The following is an 11,517-nucleotide window of genomic DNA, read 5'->3' as shown; positions in this document are numbered from 1 at the left end:
AATGACCTTTTGTTTCGGTGACTGCCCACATTTCTCGTGGTCCAGCAGCCCTTTCCTCTCTTCTGCAGGCCTTACTCCTGCCCAATTCTCTGGGAATGGAGACTGAGTGTTGTGCAGAGGGCCCATCCTCACCCCTTTCCACTGAGAGGCAGGGACAAGGGATTCCACTTTTCCTTCCAAGTTTTGAAATCCTCTTAGCAAATCCTGTCCAGGCTGAACCCATCACAGTATTTAATCAGCTTCCTCCATTCTGAGGCTTGGACAAATGATTAGACGCCAAGAGCTGGGTTCTGCCCACAGCGGAAACTGGTTTCTCAGAATTTACTGTTTGACTCTAAAGCCTCGGTTGCTAAAAATGACTCATGGCTCCATTTGTGATTCCTTTTCAGATAAATCACAGGCCAGACAATCCAGTATGTTTGAAAGCCACAGTGGCTGATTCAGGGTCTCAGCATGTTTAGGCCCTATGACTTGACTGGTTAATGTACCAGAAAAGGCCTCAAGTAGGTAAAAAGGGTCACCTGTTGGTCATATAAAGACAACTATACACTGAAAAACAACTGAGCATTATGGGAGCTTCATGTCTGAGAGCAGCCCTCCCTCATGTTAGCTTAGATGGCAGCTATGCCAATTTGCTCTTGAGATCAATCACCGCTCTAAGAATTCAGGTGCAGACACACATGCATTGTCATTATCCAAGATGCTTCAGAGCATCCCACATATTTCTGTTCCCCTCACCTTTGCCCTCTGCTCCCCATGTTTGCTTCTCCAAGCCAGTGCCTGCTCTCCCATGGATGGTGCTTTTATATTGCTTTTCTGATTGACTAATTACAAAACATTCTGCATGACCCAATTCAACTGTAATATGCTCTGTAATGTCTTTCTAGAGCCTTCTATGCAGAATTGATTACCTTTACCTTGGTCCTTCCTAACACTGTTCATACTTATCTCTCTTATTTTCTTTTCCCATTTACTTATTATCTATACTTATTTCTCTTATTGTGGTTTGCTATATAGGTGACTAGTAGTCCTCAAACTTTTGTGGGCATACAAAAATTAAAAGCAGCAGAATCAATAAGAATCTGTTAAACACCTATGATGTGCAGGCCGAGGATTGAGAAAATAGTGGACTACTATTCCACCTAGGATTGGGAAAACAGTGGACTACAGTTCCACCTAGAAATGGAAAAATAGTGGGCTACTCTTCCACCTAGGATTGGGAAAACAGTGGGCTACTAACTAGACTGGGTCTCAGCATCTTATGTTATTGTGTCTCCTCCCCAAGATGAGACCTCTGATCTGGTATCTTTACCACAGAGGCTGGGAATCTTCATGAATTATTAATAATAACCCTGCATGATTCTGATTCAGCTGGTTACAGACACATTCTTTGGGTAACAGTGTAGTAGATTCACAGCTTGTATTAATATAATAAATATCATTTATAAAATGCTGTGGCATAAATTTGAATCCAAGTGCTTTGAGCCTAGTATATGAGAACCAGTCAGCTGGCTAGTGAGTTAAGCTAATTAATCACCTAGGATCCTCATTTCAATAATAGTTGTGGCTCTGTATCAATCTTTGAATAAATGGTGTGGCAATTCCTAAACCAGTATGCGGGGCAACTCAATGCGACAGTATATTAATAGGTGAGCCATAGAAAACGTTAAAACTAAATATGTTTTCTTAATGTAGCATTTATCAGAGCTTACAAAGAGCTATGCACATTGTGACTTTCCATGAGGAACCTATTATAGTCACTTCCTGTTCCGTGAAGTGTGTGTGACGCATATAGGCTCTGAACCAAAAGGCCTGAGCTCAGACTGACTTTGGTATTTGTTAGCTACCTACTCAGACCAGGATTTCCCTTTCTGAGTTTCAGGTTTCTATTCCTCATTTCTTATTAATACTGGTTCTATCTAAGTCATAGGACTGCAATGAGAATAAGATGACTTAAATATATGTAATAAATGCTTTATAAATTGTAGAGTTCTGAGCAGACATTAGTTTTGCAATGCATGGGAAAATGTGCTAGGTGCCATAATTGCAGAATAAAGAAAGTACTACTGGGAAATAGAGGAGGGGGAAATAAATTAATTTTGACTATGATAATTAATTTATAGCTAGCAGTTGAATGAAATGCCAAAAGCAAACAAACATACACAGGTGTTCAGGATTGTTTTTCTGACACCATTTGCTATTCATTTGTGTGTTGCTAACTGTGAGCAGGAGCATGGGTGTAACTGGAGATCTGTGAATGTCAATCTTCGAGAGAAGGAACTGCCAAGGAGGACTTTGATATGGTCAAAGAATTTTATTTTGGATTTCAAATATCTCATTATAATTATACCTTAATATATAATATTGAGATATATTCAATTCTAAGCCCAAGAAAATCATAATATGGGGAAAGAGCTTCATAGAGTTATACAATAACTTTGTAGAATTTTAACATTCCCCAGAGGCAGCACGAGATTATGCAATTTTTTATGTGAGTTACCAATTCCAGAATAGTCTATTTGCTCAATTGGTAGTCTTCTGGCAATCCTCTTTCTCTCTGTAGTAGTGTTTTGTTGATTAGTTAGAGGAGTTAGAAAAAGTCTCTGAAATTTTGCAAGAAACATCACATTTATATCATACATTTATGTATTCATTAAAAAACTCTAGAACTATTTGTTGAGTACCTACTGCATGCAAAGCATAGTACTAAGCACTAGGAAGTCAATACTCCATAAAATAGACCCTGACCTGACCCTCATGTAGACATAGTCTAGTGGAAGCAAGCACATCATGATAATATAATGTGACAAGCTTTACATTGGAGTGTATACAGAGTGCAACAGAGCATATAGAGGGGTGACTATTTATATTTGAAGTGATTGGTAAAAGAAGCCTACAACTTTGGTTCATAGCCCTACAAGTAGGAATGAGGAGTTCCTTGGAAGTCCATTTGCTGACTCATGGACAAATAAGAAAGGAAGTGCAAAGCCAGTAAATAAGGAAAGCAAGAGGCAATTAGAGGCAACAACATAGGGACTGGTTCCTGGGTGAATTGACTCACTCTTCCTGGGAATGATCCTTTAACCTGGTGTTGCTAAAAGCTGGACATCAGTTTGCTGACTTGTGATATCTTAAAGGTGCTGCCAAGGGTCTAATTGTCACAGATGAGAAATGACCTGGCCCTGGGGCAAGATCTCCAAAAAGACTGAGCAAGTCTATGTCTAGTGTCCCAAAGGCCTACAGGTCACTCTTTGGGGCTTGTACTGATGGATTCAACTTCATACAACAGAAATCACTCTAGCTAATTTAAGCAGAACAGGATTTATTAGCAAACATTAAGTGGCTACAAAATTATTTGGGGGGTTGGAAGAGCTGGCTCTAGGATGAGCATCTAGGAACTGCCAACCTTCAGAGATATATAGCCTCATCCATAATCAGAAAAGTTACATTTCTGCTGCAGGAGATCACTGAATTAGAAGGTGCTGACTGCAGAACATGCTGCTTCTGCCTCAGTTCATGCCAGATATGGGCTCTGTGTTCCCTTTCTATTCATTCAGTTTTGAATTCAAATCTCCTTTGAGCATACTGGAGAGTCTTTCTGGAATCCTAGCTGCAAGGGAGTCTGGGAAACATAGTTTTGGGCTTCCTGGCCTCTTCAGCACAGGAAAACATGAGAATGAGGTTATAATAAATTTGAAGCAAGTCGATCATAGTATCTGCCACAGGACCATATCCTTTTTAGATTCTAACCAGATTTGAAGCCCAAAAAACATACTTAACTGCCACTCTTTTAGTTAATATGATGAGAGGCTTGGGGATGGAATATTGGATACTGCTGGCCCCCTGAGGGTTGGTGACTTAGGGGAACTTGGTATTTATTCAAAGGTTGCGGGAGCTGGAGAAGGACAGCCATGGTGTGCATGAGGATGTGATGGGAAGGGTCAGGCAGAGAGTATGAGGAGTACAGTGGGAGATGTGAGAAGTGTAATGGGCATACAGAGTTCAGACAAGCAGCTGAGTTTCAGTGTCCAGAGAAAGTAATTGACCTTTCAAGAGCAGGAACTCAGGAATGGCCACCTGGTTGTTCCAATTAATTCTGCTAGAAGTCATGATGTTGGCCTGCTGCTGCATTAATCAGGAGGACACATGCACATCACCCACTGTCTTCCTGGCTTCCTGGTCACTTGTTGATTTTAACTGAGACACAGATCACTCCATTTGATTATCTCATTGAACAGCTTTCCTTCTGAGTAGGCTTGGCTTTTGTCTTCCCTGATAGGATTGGGTCATGAGGCCCACCTGCAGGCCCAGGTTGGACCTATATCCAGAGCCAATCATGGCGGAGGCCAAAAGTGAAAGAATTCCAGCCTCATCATTCAGGAGGATATAATATTAAAACTAGGTGCCCACAGACCTGATATGTGGACTACCAGAAATTCATTCCTTTATTCGTTCCCTTAACCACATCTACTGAGCCCCTCTCATGCAGCAGGCACATGGGTGCTCTGTGTAGGCAAGGTCATGGTAAGCAGCCTGGAAGACAGGAAAGACTCCCTTAGGTGGAGAAGCGATGGCAGAGCTGGTCAGGCAGAGACAACAGGAAGCACACAAGCCCTGGGGCTGAAGTAGAAGTAACAAAGGGCAGAAGCCATGTGGCCGGAAACAAGGGGCAGAGGCCATGTGGCTGGAGGCTTGAGGCAGGGCCTGGACAGGAAAGGCCTTGTTGGCCCTGTTAAGGACTTTCGCTTTTCTCCTGAATGTAAAAGAAAGCAATAGAAAAAGGTGTTAGGCAGGAGGATGGCCATAATGAGGGCTGTGTTTAAAAACGGCTCTGGTGATTTTTAAAACATCCTATGCTTGCTTGCTTGCTTGAAGTATTGATAGGACGGGGTGGCAGGTGTGGGGGGCAGTGGAGGTGGGTGAAAGTGGGTGGAGGCAGATCAGTTAGGAAGCCTTTGCAGTAGTAGTGAAGGTAAGAAATGATATTATATCAGACAGGGGTGATGGTGGTAAAGAGGCAGGACTGAGGTATAGAGAGGAGGAAGAAGACAATTGAAGGAGGAAGAGCAGTGTTGTTCTTTTCACTCTAGTCACTTCAAACTCTACTTTTGCTTTTAGACTTGGTTTTCTTTTTTCATATTTATCTTTTCAACTTATATCCCAGTATAAGAAAATCAAAAGGAATGAGATTTATTTAAGAAAATTCACATCACAATATGAATATGCTTACATACAACCCATGCCAAAGACTTGGAAGTGCTATAAAATCTGTATTTTATATAGTGCCATAGTTAAGAGCATGGATTTTGCAGAGAATCAGCTTTGTGACCTTGGACAAACTATTTCACCTTTCTATGCCACAGATTCACCATCTAGAAAATGGGGATGAAAATAGTAACTACCTTGGGTTTCACTAAGAATGAAGTGAGATAATACATATAAAACAGGCATAGAGCCTGGCACAATGAAAATGCTCAGAGAATGTTAATTAGTCTTGTTATTCATAGCTCGTAGCTGACCATCCTCTATACAGTTGATTGATGCTCCCGAAGGTCTTCAGAGCCACCAGTGAGCACTGTACAAGCAGTTACAGCATGACAGACTTGTGCACAGATTGCAAGGACCCTGAAAAGATGGTTCTGCATATTGAATTTAATTCTGCCTGTTTTCTCCCAAAGCCAGGTTCCGCCTCTGGGACTGTGCAGAACTTGTTGGAGAAGCATTGCATGGCGGGGGAAATTGGGAGGTGGGGAGAAGAGGGTTGAAGAGGGTGAAGATTGTGAAGTGGAACACAGGGTTCCCACTCCTGTTGGGTAATTTTGATAGCAGTTTTATTGTGACTCATTTTGTTCTAGGGCTCTGATTTATTTTCTTATTCCTCATTCATCTATGGAACATTTAAATGTGCCAAGCACTGTAATAGGTACTGAGAACTCAGCTACGAACAAAGTTCCAGCTTCCATGGAGTTTAAATTTTGGTGAGGTTATCTCTCTTGCCAGCAAAATTTATTCTCCCAGAGTTCTTAGCTGGCCAAAGTTTGTTCCTCCATGGTAGGAAAGACAGGAACCAGTTGGGCACATTGCCTGTTCTAGAGTCATATCGAAAAGAAAGCCCTACTGTAAATGGTTTGGAGCTTATTCCTTTTGGGGGAAATTTAGTTTGTATTCTATCAGGGAGGGGACTAATAGAGAAGTTATTAACCCCAATGAACTTTCCTATTAGTCCTCAAAATATCCATATGGGTAATGTATTGCTATCCCAGATGAAGAAACTGAGGGTAAGAGGTTGGATGAATTTCCCAAATAGAGGTGAGATTCAGGATTTCGACTTTACCTCCCATGCTTTCTTTCTTTCTTTTGTAAATTGGAAGTTATTTGTTCAATTGCAAGCAAGTAAATGTAATGGCATTAGCTCATCTGGCCGTTGGCTTGATGGTGGTGGTTGGAATCTCTAGTTAATAGAGCCTATAGTGAGTATACGATCAGATAGACTGACCTTCATGGCATCTGACATAGCTCAGTGGTTCCCAAATGCCAGTTCCTGGACCAATGATAGTCTATGACAAAGTTGTCACCAATCTTAGCATTTGGAATAAAGTAAATTTAAATTAAAGGCTACTTCTCTTATGTCTTCTCAACATTCCATTATGGAATGATGGTAAAAGTAGGAGGGTTTTTTTTTTTTTTTTTTTTTTTTTGCTTTTTTTCGCTTTTTTTTGGGTTATTGTTATTTTATGAAATAAAAAGTTGGCAAACCTCTCTGTCAATCCTTTCCTGTTAAAGTTTCACATTTGGTTTAATTCAAAAGGCTAGGGAAACTTGATATAGCTAACTAAATGAAAAATAGAAGTTCTGTTTCTGGCAATATGAATACTAGATATTAAAAAAATCCTTCTGGTGCAAAGCACCTAAAAAAGAAAGTGAAGTTGGAAAAAATTATACATTTTAAAAAATGCATAGTTTTATTGGCAAGAAAGGAAAATTTTTAGAGGCCAAAAATGACAAGAAAGCACAAATACAGAGAAAGCCATATTGGGGACAGAGTAGACAAATCTCAGGTTCTAAGCAAAGTGGAAATAGGATTAAAGATTCGAAGAAAGCTGGCTCTCCTAAAAGGCGACATCTTCTGTGAAAAAAGGAAATAGAGACTAAAGTGCCCCTCAAGAGGAGTCCAGCAAATACAATTGCCCTTGGAATGCTGGGAAGGATAAATTTCTCCTGAAAGATTCATAACAGTGAGTCACTCCCACTGGATTTAAGTCTAGAATCCCCATTGCTTATATGAGCTGAGAAATCCTAAGCTGATAATTCAAAATATTCTGGGTTACATTGTGTCTCCAGGTGCCCGGTAAGGGCAAACACAAATTCTTCTGAAGGCATGCACCTTGATTCCAAGTCTCAAAAATATTCCTAAGATATAATTTCAGTTAACATTTGCTCAAAAATAAAAATCACAAAACAAAGGAGGAAACAAGATGTCATGGGGTGGGGGGATCAAAAGAAACATCAAGAATCAGGCCTGTAGAAACTTCAGGTATTAGTGATGTTGAGTATAGAATATAAAAGAGGTATTGAAAGTATAAGAAACTATCAAGCAGATTTTTAAAAAAGAACCAATTAGAACCTGTAGAAATAAAAAATACAACCACTGGCATTAAAAAATTTCAGTTACACAGGTGAAAAGAGAGCTAATGAACTAGAAGGTAGATATGAAGTAATTACTCTGAATGCATAGAGGAACAAAGAGATTGAAAACATGGAAGGTAAGAGAAAGGGAAGATAAAGTGAGAGGGTATAATACACATCTATAGAGAGTAATAACAGAGATAATGGGAGAGACTCATATTCAAAATTATCATGTATGAAAAGTTTTCAGAATTGGAGAAATAAAGAAATCTTGAGATTCAGAAATCCTTATGAACACCAAGCAGGATAAATTAGAAAATCACACTTAGACACATCATATTGAAATTATAGAATATGAAAGATAAATAGACTGTAAAAGAAGCTAGAGAAAAGAAAAATTACCTATAAAGAAATAACAATAAACTGATAGCTTACTTCTCAACATCATTAATGAAAATTAAAGGAGAGATATACATTCAAAATCCTTCACTGGAAAATATTTAGCAAGCCAAATGTCATAGCTAAAGAATTACATGCCCCAAATGCCTATGTTTTATTAGCTTTAGGAAAACACCTTTTCACCTGCAACTGGAATGAATTGCCCCACAAACTTGGAATTTAAATATGGACATTTTCCCTATTTTTCCAGTTAACTACATAAGAGCTCTCCTATGCCTCCTTATCCTGAAGCTCAGCATCTTCTTATGAGAGTTCCCATGCCCTTTAATCGAATTGTCCAAGAACACTGAACACTTGCTCCAAAGCAGGTTGGTCTCCTTCCAATGTGAGATGTAGAGGGAGATGAAATTTAGTCAGTTTATACCACGCAGTGCAGTTACTTTTTCACTGCCATGTGTATTGCAGTTGCATTCTGCCTTGAAAAATTCCATGGATATTTGTTTACTACAAGGGCACTCTAACAAATCCAGATCATTGCGTAATCACAGTGAGATCCCACTGGGGGTCTCTTAATTCATAACTTTCTTGAGTGACAATTATAACCTCCTAGGAAGCCGTGGGTCACATCGACTACCTCCACTACCCTCAGATGCAGAAGTACTGTCCCAATGTCTGAGTAGAGGCAGGTTTTCTTTTTTTTTCTTTGATCCCCCCACCCCATGACATCTTGTTTCCTCCTTTGTTTTGTGATTTTTATTTTTGAGCAAATGTTAACTGAAAAATGTTAACTGAAAACTTTCTCAAGTTTCCAAACAATAATTTAATCTTTCTTTTAAAATCTTTTTCTTTTTTTCTAAAAAAAAGTACCAGGTAAAATATTTTCCTGTTTTGTTTTTTCGAGTTTCAACAAATGCTTGTTCCCCTCAGGCCAGCCCCAGGAGTCAGGACTGAGGCTGGGTCAGAGTCTGGAGTGGGGAATGGGACAGTTGGAAACCACATGACTGAGTTTGAGAGTTGCCACTTACCCCGGATGAGGTAGGTGGATCAGAGTCTGGCCAGGTGAGAGGAGGCACCCCAGTGCTTGGACTTGACTCTGCTCCCTGGACACCTTCCTCAGTCACACCCCAAAGCAAGGAGACACAGGTAGGAGGAAAGGGACAACTGGAGTCTGGAACCATAGGTGAGGGGTGGTTAACCTCTGTGTGTGTGCATACATGCACTCTCTCTCTCTCTCACACACACCACACAAAGACAAGCTTGTGCACACATGCATATGTATAATTTGACTTTCAGAGCTAGGTCAGAGTGTAGGGGAAGTGAAGGGACTAGGGGAAGGACAGGGCAAGCTGAGGCTTTGGCTACTGACTCAGTCCCTCTGGAATAAGCCCTCTTCCCTCAGCTGAGGGAGAGCAGTTCTCCTACTCCCCCCACATAAGCCTCTTCCACTCCTGAGGTTGGAGCAATATCCGAGAGTGGGAAAGGAGGGGGGTGATGCCAATGATCAGGTGTGGGAGGTACTAAGTCAATCCAATTTGAATACATTATAAATTAAAAATAAATAAAATAATAAGTGGTCCTTTTTCAGGACAGGGAGGCCACGCTGGCATGACTTGCCTGGGACCTTGCGATAACCTCAGGGTGGCTCCAGTTCCTCCCTACTACCTAACCTGGCCTGGGAGACCCAAGGGAGGGGACAGGCACATGGAGGACCCGAGGTAGGGCAGGGTGTAGTAAGGATCAGAAGCTTCAAACACCCAAATAATCAATCTGGACATGAGCATGGTGAGGGCTTTAACTCGAGCCTGAAGGGTCTCTTGCCATCTCTCCATCTATGGGATGGGCAAGATGGGCAGAGTTGAACCCACATTGGTTCAGAGTGCTGGCAATCAGGGCAAAGGTGAATAACGTGAGTTAAGAGGGGCCTCAGTCACAGCCTGAAGTTCGTAGGGGAGCCCTGCGTCCAGCTCCAGGCGCCCGCAGGAAAAAAGCAGGCAGAGATCTCCATTCTGGCTTAAGAGGCCTGAGCGGGAGCTACAGAACCGAAGGTGCAGCAAGTAGCAGAGGAGGCAGTAGGTGGGGTTAGCATTTTTCTGCTCATCCACAGGCACCAAAAAGAGGCAATGGCACAGGAAGGGCATGTGGCAGCAGGCATGTCCAAGAAGTCAAAGGTCACCGAACATCTTCACCATAGTCTGGTTGGGGTTAAATGTTACTTGCATAGTGCCCACTTTGGGCACGCTGTAACTCTTCCTCCCTGGGGAGTTCAGATCCATGAAGCCCAGGAAGGGGGTGGGGACATTTTGCTCAGAAACCTCAAAGAACGTGACAGTGACAGGCAGTGTGACATGGTGGTGGCAGTAGGACCCACTAGCTCCAGTCTCTGCTTTGAAGCCCTCAATGTGGCCAGATGGTGCAAAGCGTCCTTGCAGCAGTGATTCCTCAAAGTTGACCAGCAGGGTACAGCTGACAACAGGGGTGGGAACAGGGGAGGCACGAGGGGGGCTCAGCAGGCCTGGCCCCTTCCAGCGGCTTCAAAGTGGGCTCAGCTTCGGGTGATGGGCACCTCTCAGCCTCCGCCCCATGGGACTGCAGTCTGTTGGGTCCAAAACAGGCTCGTTGGGCCCAGGCAGCAGGTGGCTCCAGAAGAGTATGGTTTGGGCATCAGAACTGTTGGCAGCAGTGGGGTGGCCCAGGGTTCCCTGGCACCTCCAAAGGGCTGGCCCCTCTTCCTTGAAACTGACATTTGGGGCTTCTCCAGCAGGAAGCAGCCTTTGCTTGGTGGGGCAGGGGCCTGGAGGTCCAGGACTGGGGGTGTATGTTTGGGACTGTGCCCACTGTCAATGCCAAGGACTCCCTAGGCCAGAGGCTCCCCCCATTGCCCACCCCAGCCACTGGGCTCTTACCCCTTATTTGTGCAAGACTGCAAATCAGTGTCGAGCGTGTGCAGCTGGCCCAGAGGGCTGGCCCTGGGGACTCCCCCGGGGACCCCTGTCCCCCTGGATCTGGGGAGGCTGTCTCTGGTGTGCAAAGCATTTCAGGAAGCATAGGATTGGGGCCAGGGGGGACTCCAGTCCCCTGAAGTCCAATAACAGGTAGCACTACTTCCCTGTTCCACAACACAGAGGTCACAGTGGGAGAAATGGTGGCTGGCCACACCTGCTCCCAGCCCCAGTGCCCCTGGGCCCAAGAGCCCCACAGGAGATGGTTCTTCAAGGGGTAATCCCTCTCTGGCCCCCAGCCCAGGGCCTCTCTCCAGTACCTGGGGACCCTCAGTGGGAGAGGCTGGTCGCTTCTGGGCCCTATGAGGCTCAGAGGCACCAGCTGGAGGGATACCTGGTAGACCCTGGGGGATGTTGCTGCTCCCCGTCCTCCACTTACTGGGCTGTAGCCCATGAACAGGCCACCCCGGAGGGCTCCCTGCCTGACTGGAGGCTGCGAAGGGCCAGCCTCTGGCTGTGAGGATGGAGACAGCTCTGCCTACATGTAGCACAT

At 43.3% G+C, this 11,517-nt stretch overlaps 1 pseudogene; it reads right to left on the bottom strand.

Moving 5' to 3' along the window:
- Positions 1–9,911: 9,911 nt before the first annotated feature.
- Positions 9,912–11,517, bottom strand: LOC126949261 (protein FAM214B-like; annotated as a pseudogene).

The sequence above is a fragment of the Macaca thibetana genome, chromosome 2 (genome assembly GCF_024542745.1).
Source record: "Macaca thibetana thibetana isolate TM-01 chromosome 2, ASM2454274v1, whole genome shotgun sequence".
In the NCBI taxonomy this organism is placed as follows: Eukaryota; Metazoa; Chordata; class Mammalia; order Primates; family Cercopithecidae; genus Macaca; species Macaca thibetana.
Note: the sequence above shows the minus strand (reverse complement) of the source record. Positions and strands in the feature narration are given on the sequence as shown.